This window comes from Empidonax traillii, unplaced genomic scaffold (assembly GCF_003031625.1).
Source record: "Empidonax traillii isolate 1590-97213 ecotype Southwest subspecies unplaced genomic scaffold, ASM303162v1 scaffold212:size762246, whole genome shotgun sequence".
NCBI classification, from domain to species: Eukaryota; Metazoa; Chordata; class Aves; order Passeriformes; family Tyrannidae; genus Empidonax; species Empidonax traillii.
Genome location: NW_020955405.1, coordinates 172,430 through 180,256, shown reverse-complemented (window position 1 = coordinate 180,256; position 7,827 = coordinate 172,430). Strand labels below are relative to the sequence as shown.

At 39.1% G+C, this 7,827-nt stretch overlaps 1 long non-coding RNA gene across 1 annotated transcript in view; it reads right to left on the bottom strand.

Annotated features, from left to right (window-relative positions):
* Positions 1-301: 301 nt before the first annotated feature.
* The window catches only part of LOC114059256, a 16,158-nt gene continuing 8,632 nt past the window's right edge, over positions 302-7,827 (bottom strand). Inside the window, exons 2-3 of the long non-coding RNA XR_003571625.1 lie at positions 3,794-3,915; positions 302-350 (exon numbers count right to left, since the gene is read on the bottom strand). This is a non-coding gene — a long non-coding RNA (uncharacterized LOC114059256). The remainder of the gene's footprint in view (positions 351-3,793; positions 3,916-7,827) is intronic.

Sequence of the window (7,827 nt, the reverse complement as noted above, 5' to 3'; positions counted from 1 at the left end):
CAGCCTGGAAAAGAGGTAGAAAAAGGCAAAGCTCAGCCCTCAGTGGAAGTGTGAAACCCAGGGAGTTTGTACTTCTCCTTTGAAACATGTTTCCCAGTTGTTTACCTTGCTCCTGTGCCAGTGTACTGAGACAGAGGTAGCTTCATTACCCTTTCGAGCTGGAAAATTCGCAAAATACTTTGGCCACTTTCTGCACCTTATTAACATAAACTGGAGTTTCCTCTTGCTGCTGGCAGGGCAGGGTGCTGGGACTGTGTGATCAAGGCATTTCAGAAGCTGTCGCTGAGTTTCACCTTGGGCTGGTGGTAAAGGTTTCCTCCTGAATCCTGAGCAGGGGTTTGCTGTGGCCACTTAAACAGGAAAGCCACAAAAGAGGGAAGGAGGTGGGGAGAAAAAGAAGTGAGAGCAGTTAAGAAAGGAATCCAAAAATACCAGCAAGTCTGAGTTCCTTCACCTACAAATATGAAACATTTCTTGCAGAAATACACTACATACACACAGAAACATGTCTCCTAGAAAACTGGGAATGATCGACCCGTTTGCTTCGTTAGTGTATTTTTTTGGCAGGTCCCTTTTGGAAGCCTCACTTCCTCCAGCTTTAAAGCTTTGTGAAGGCTTGCAGTGTGGGGAAAGAGTAAGGAGAATAGCTCCAGCTGCTGTCACAGGTCTCCTCAAGCTGTAAAAATTTGCTTTTCCCTAGCTCTTCCAACAAGAGACATTGCAGCATTCTGGCATAAAATATGATTTAGAAAGTATCCAAATCATAGAAGGCCAAATCTTGGTGCACTGTATGTTCCTGTTAAGAAGCCAGTACTAATCCAGGTGATTTTTCCCTATCGTTAACTGAACAAAAGCTGACCTTTACCCTTACTAATTTATTCAGCTGAGAAAATTCCTTTCATAATCTGTCCCAGGAACTCCCAAGAGGCTGCTGTTGAAGGTGCCAGCAGGGATACTGCAGATCTTGGGAAACCTGCTGGAGCTGGGGCATTCACAGCATGTGCAAAAGAGATGTGGGACAGAGCATTTAGGCAGATGAAGATGAAAAGAGAGTGGTTATCATCAAAATGACAGATGAGTGATATTTCTGTGACTTAACAGGAAGTAATAAATGCTGGGTTTGGGCTTTTAGTGGAGCTTGTTCACCTGCTGCTTCATAACTGCATCGGGCTTCCACCAATATCTGATCATCACCATTACAGAATGAGTCTGCGGATGTCTTGTGACAACTCTGCCAATGAGCTTTGTGCCAGCTCCCCTCACAAGTGTTATGTTACCACAGATCCAGTCATATCCTGGAGTTTCTTATTATGTCACACACCAGCAAATCTTCAGCTGTGCCTTCACTTCCCAGTTACAGAGGTGGAAGCAAGTAGGGGATCTGAGTAAGCTGGGGGATCTGATCCCCAGCTAAGGGGATCTCTCTTCAGAAACAGCACTTGGTGCGAAATATGAGATCCCATCTAGAGGTTTCATTAGAGCATTCTTGCTAGGAATATAATTTTTAATTTGACAGCGGAAAATCTGTGGCACATAACTCATCTGCAAATTTTGTATCTGTCTATGTGCAGGTGAACATATACCTTAACATCGAGAACTTAGGCATTAGGACATACATTTGGATTACCTGTGCACAGCAGTTCATGGCCAGCCATCAAGACCCAGATCTAGCTTCTTTTTTCTATTTAGCATCCTCTTGTCTCTCTATTTTCATTTTAACACTCTTTTATGTGTGATGTTTGTATCAATGCTTATGTCAGCTTCCTTCAGTGGAGAAAGGCATCCTTATCGCACCTTTTGCATATGAATAAACTTCATATGTGAAAACATAAAGTGCTGGTTTTAGCTTGCTTTTTTCCATAAACGAACCAAAGAAAGTGAAAAGGTTAAACAACTACAGTCGAGGGTACCTTGCTGAGCTGCAATAAAAAAAATAGAAGATTGGTCTGAACACATATTTTTTTATTAAAAGAGAATGAACATAAATTAATGCTGCTGACCATGTAGTCATTCTTTTTATGAGGTGTTTCCCTATACCCATATATGATTTCCACTTATAAATTCCCTGTTGGACTGAAAACTCTCATGAAACTGATGCTTTTCTCAATAAATTGTCCACAGAATCAGTATTTCATCTTGGATGTAAAAAGTTCATTAAGGAAAAAAAGCATCCCAGTGTCCTGGTGGAAAGCAATGCCAGACACCATCCAAGCTAAAAAAAAAAAAAAAAAAAAAAAAAAAAAAAAAAAAAAAAAAAAAAAAAAAAAAAAAAAAAAAAAAAAAAAAAAATCTGTAGCATTCTACTCCCCCCTCATCTTTCTGCTTAATTATTTTCCATAATTTAATAATATCCAATATAATATAGCATACTATAATGGTGCCTGCAGTAACAACCACCTAGTCCAGAGCAGAAAAAAACAATTCTGTTCCATTGAGGATTTCAGCATATTAAATTTTGTTTCCTTTAATATTTTCTTGAAGAAGGGATAGGCTCCTAGCTTTGAAAAAGTCTGTCTCTGAGCACAGAAACCCTGAAGTTCTCTGCTCTGAAAGAGCCTGTTTGAAGGAATACCCTCAAACCATGCAGCGTGAAAGCTTGGGAACTGCTCCAGGTCTGCTTACTGAGGTCTTCTCACCAGGGAAAATCACTGCAACCAGAATCAGATGTTCCATATGGGGTGCTCAGTTGTAAATCTGAGAAAGCACTAAAAATATGAAATTGTAGAAAAATTCCCCAGAGCACACATGAAAATCCACATTCATCATTACCATTGTTACTCCATGTAGAGAAGAGGTAATGCTAAACTAAACCGGATGGCCAAGTATTAAGGGTCATCGGCTGCTGCTCTTACTGTGGAAGCACAGCTGTCTCCTGAAGAAACCAGTGAGTTCAGCAACGACCGGGTGAAGAATGTGCTCCTAAGAGATTTCCCCTTCTAGAGAAAAACGCTTGGTTTGACAAACTGCTGGATGTGTGTCAGAATGCAACAGAAGGGGGACATTTTTAGCAACACTTCGCTGAACTAGTGTGGCACAGTCTGGTCCCCAAAAGCACAGTTGTTTTCATTCCCATAATTTACTTTCATCTGTCTTTTTTAAAACCTTCCCTAATTAAGCTTAATTGCCATACAGTCACACATTAGTGTAACATTCTGTCCACTTATGGACCACCCATAAAATCCTTCATAGCATTAAACCTGGAGAGTGGTAGACTGCTTGTTTTGTTTTGTTTTCTAATGTGCATAAGTGCCTATAATGCACAGCGATGGCTTTCTGGAACTGATACTTGACTCTGGTTATAATGAAAAGATTCCTAGTTTATGTCAGAAAATTAGAGAGGTCAGAAGAGTGTTTGGTTTTGGGAAAAACAAGCAATTATGATGATTTGGAATCTAAGAACATTGATGCAGTACTCAGACATGGGGATTCTCAGCTTTTTGTTAAATTTAACTCCTTAGGACAGTTATGTGTCAGACCATAACAATGTGGATACCCTTAGCCTTTCTGAGTTAGCTAGGCTCTCTGTATCACTTAAGTCTCAGTGATATACTCCCAACAAGCAGTGTTCCAACAACCTAATGAAACTCATGCAAAGTATCCTTACAGCTGGACAAAGGTCTAGTCTGTAGGATAACTAAATAGCTTGGAGGAGGTGATCCATAACAGAGTATTTAGAAATAGTAAACCAAAATAATAACATAGAACTGCAGGCAAGCCATCTGAAATATTCTTGTAAGCAGTTGATTATTCTTCTCTAAAACTACGGTTTATCTGCGTGCAGTAACTCCCATACCTTTGAAGTCAAGAAGACCTGTGAATTTCTAGGATCCTGAAGCAAAGGCAGCAAGTACCAGGTATCTCAGAAGAAAGCTGCTCTCAGCTCCGTCAAGCTGGGTGGGCCGAAAATTCACATGACTAGAGGGACAATGAGCATAAAAGACACGTAGAAAGTAGTGTTAGATAATAAAATCAAAACTTTTGTAGCAAACAGACAATATCATAACTTATAGCACAGAGATACAACATGAGAGAATTTCAGCCTCACTCACTCTGGTGAGAGTCAGAGATCACACAATATGACCAAAAGCTTCATTTAGCATTTGCACTGACTACTCTTTTCTGTGGTTTCTGGGTGCTGTGTGACAATGCCAATATTTTTGCCACTGCTAGAAATACTTTTCTTGGTCCAGAAATGACAAAGAAAAAGGGAAGAACAAAATTTAGGTCCAGGTAAATATTTCCAAGTTATTAGTAAGTGATTAAGTTACATCTAGTCTTTTTCAAAGGTTTCAAGCTTTGTAGGATGCGTATATTGGAAAGGGAAAAATTAAAGAAGAAATACCAAGAACTCTCTAACCAGCAAGGACTTGTTGCACATGTAACTTATTAGGTAAATTTGTCCAAACTACACAATACTAGCACATTCTTTGGAAAAAGTATGGCTCTTACATTATGTGTATGATACAGAAGTAAAATAGAGAACAGGAGATACATACATTATTGCCTATGAGTCCAGAGGCAGGTTCTGATGATGATTTAATATTTTAATGTCAGGGAAAATCATTCTTTTCAGTTACACATTTGTAAATATCAGAACTGAGAAAAAAAAAAAACAAACCCACCCTACTTATAGTTTACTTGATTTCAATAGAAATGCAACTTTTTTTGTTTAATAAAAGCTAAAAAATTTCAAATGACACAATTTTTTTCAACATTTCTTTCTTAAAAGGCACATACAAACCCCCTCATTGTTATCTATGTTGATACTATCTTTGTCCCTTATTTATGACCCAGCCCTAGCATTCTTTCTGGGTGGGAACTGCTCAAGGCAAACACTCATGAGCAAACTGAAGTGACAAGCAAACAAGTAAAACAGAGTAAAGAAAAAGAAAAGTGTGTACTTGCTCTGACAACTATGCTGCAGGGTACTGAGGGTATCATGGCTGCACTGAGTTAGTCCTATAATTTTAATTGGTCATTATAGAAAAAATATGACATATATTATCAAAGAGAAACCCCCCCAGCTCAGAAATGATGAAGTAAATTAACGTGTTGCAATCCTACTGGCACTACCAGCATTGTTCTAAAGGAGAAACTGGTATTCTTTTGTTTTGTCAAGTAGGAGTCATTGCTTCAATTTTAAATTCTCTCCCAAATATTAACATGACTAGATGGTATAAATGTAGCAATCCTGGAGACTACTATGCAAGGGGGACAGGCTTGTTTGCTCTAGGGCTTCAGCACTGCAGGTTCTCAATCGCTGGGGTACAGCTTAACCCTAGGTGTATAGGCAGCAGGGTTAGGATATGTATGTGGCTGAGTATTGCAGTCTGGAAAGTCTTTCTGGGTATTTGCTCAGAGAAAGCATGATGCCACATCTGTGATTGTTTCTATGCATCTTTTTACTTGTTTTTAAAAATAAGCAAAATATCCAATCTCCAAAAATACTGACCACTCAAAAGTTCCTCAGGGAAATGAGGTTACAACATAATTGTGTCATACAAATGTTTGCTTATCATCTGTTTGCTCTCTCCCCCCAGTTTTAACTCCATTTTACAAAAGGGCAGAGTCCTCTTTGAGTGTCAAGTCCTTAAAAGCTCATGCGAAATGGGGACAGCCGATGGCTGCACACACAGCCGTGCTGCCCTGGCCATGAGCGCAGTCCTCCCTGCCAGGCGCTCAAGGCATGAAGGACACAGAGGGCTGACGGTAGGGGAGAGCTGGAAAGCAGACAGTGAGGCAGAAGAGACACAAATCCATAGGAAATGAGTCCTCCGCAGTTTGGCTGCCTGTGGATCAACTTATTAACTGATTTATACAGTATTTTTCCCCTCAGTCTTGAGTTCTACTGAAAATTATTTTTTTTGCCAGTGATGCTTTTCAGGAACAGACTGAAGTGCTCTATTCAAAACTCCTGACAGTATCATTTAAATGCTAAACAAGGGGGGGCCAGCAAACAAGATTTTACTTATGTTTTGCTTTAACCTTGCCAATGCCTTTTCAGTGAACTATGAGCCAAATTCCTCATTTCACTGCTTTAACAAGTGTGTAGACACCGACATCCCCAATCCCACTTTTCCAGGTCAAGAACATGTTTCATTAGAGACCAACTGAGCCTGCTGAACTTGGAGTCTATTTTCTCATAAATGCTGGTCTCACAGATCTTAGTGGGAGAGCACGTGTGGGTTGGAGTCTTGGTACCTGCATGTGTATGTACACACTTTTATTTAATTGAGAGGTGCAACTGATGGTTATAATTAACCAATATAACCATCTCTGATGGTTATAATTCTGTCCTGTAGATAGCAATATTAAGTACAGAGCCTGTTCCTGTAGGCTCAGTTTGAATGTGGTTAATCAAGTGAATTCATATTCAGTACTCCCCGGTGTAACAGAAATCCAGTGACACCAACATATCATGATTAAAAGTGCTGGTCCAGTGACACCAACATATCATGATTAAAAGTGCTGGAAGCCACATTAGGGAATCTCTGCAGCTTTCCTACTTTGTTTTGCTTATTATTTAATTCTGGTACAGGCAGAAACAAGAATAAGTTGAGGCTTAAAAAAAGCATTTGTTCTAATGAAAGTGTTTTGCTTACTAACAGTATTACCACACAGTGAATAAAAAAAGACCCATGAACTCCACTGATTTAAAGAAACCCCACAACTATTTAGGAACCCAAATATATATTTAGGGTTCTAGGCAACAAACATCAGTTATGTGATGCACCCTAGGACAGAAACACACATTCTTGATTAAATACAGTAATAGCATTTCATAGTTTGTCTGGATGAAATGTATTAACTAAGTTTGTATTGTCAACATCCAGTCCCTCTGATCTCAACACATACAAACCTGTGAAATCTAGTCCAGACAAAAGAAGAATCTTTCCACCTGTGAGGAAATAACAAATTCTATCATCACTCACCCAGTGAATGCATAGGGAGATTTGAACACACCCAGTGCAGACAGTTGGCAGGAGTAAGGTTTCTGTGGGACTCACTGCCCACCCTTGCACCCTGCATGGCAGCAGTACCTTGGGAGCCCTCAGCTCTCAAGGTACTCAGCTTATGGCATCTAAGAAAGGGAAAAATTATGTAAGTGAATTGATTAACCATTAATGCTTTGCAATACATCTTTAAATTTATGCTTTGCTTGTGCTGCAAATCACTGATTTAGAGTAATGATGCCTTAAGTTCAATAACTGACATCCTGCCTCATCTTTCCAAAGTTTTAGTTGGAAAGGTGACCTCGAAACTAAAGTTTGAGTTATCTGCAATAGCAGAGAGAAAATTTCTGCCATTGCTTGCACTTGAGCAGCCAGAGTTACACTCACTGAGGGTAAACTCTAGCTGATGCAGTTTCTGACACAAATGGAAGTTTATTTCCTTTCTCTGTGTTTCATAAAAAAACCCTGAGATCAGTGAATAATTTCTATCTTCTAGTAAGAAAAAAATCTTGATGTGTTGCTGTAGCTTGGGAAAATATAAACTTTGAGGACCTACTTCTGATGCTGTTTCAAAATTGCTGTAATTGTTTGCCTGCTGTCTTCATTGTAATGGTTTGTACCACTGCCCAGGAAAAATGTACTGCAGCAGTGTACTTATTCATGATGAAAATTCCACATGAATAACACAGGAATATTAAAACCAGCCTCTATGTATAAGCACTTATAGTTAGAATTACAAATTTTAAAAACAAAACTAATAAAAACCTCACCCCGCTAATACTTTCTAATTGAGCCTAATAAGCACAGGAATGCTACCCGTTTAGAAGTGTATAACTTTGCATATTTAAATGTATCTGTGTAAATATTTATCTGC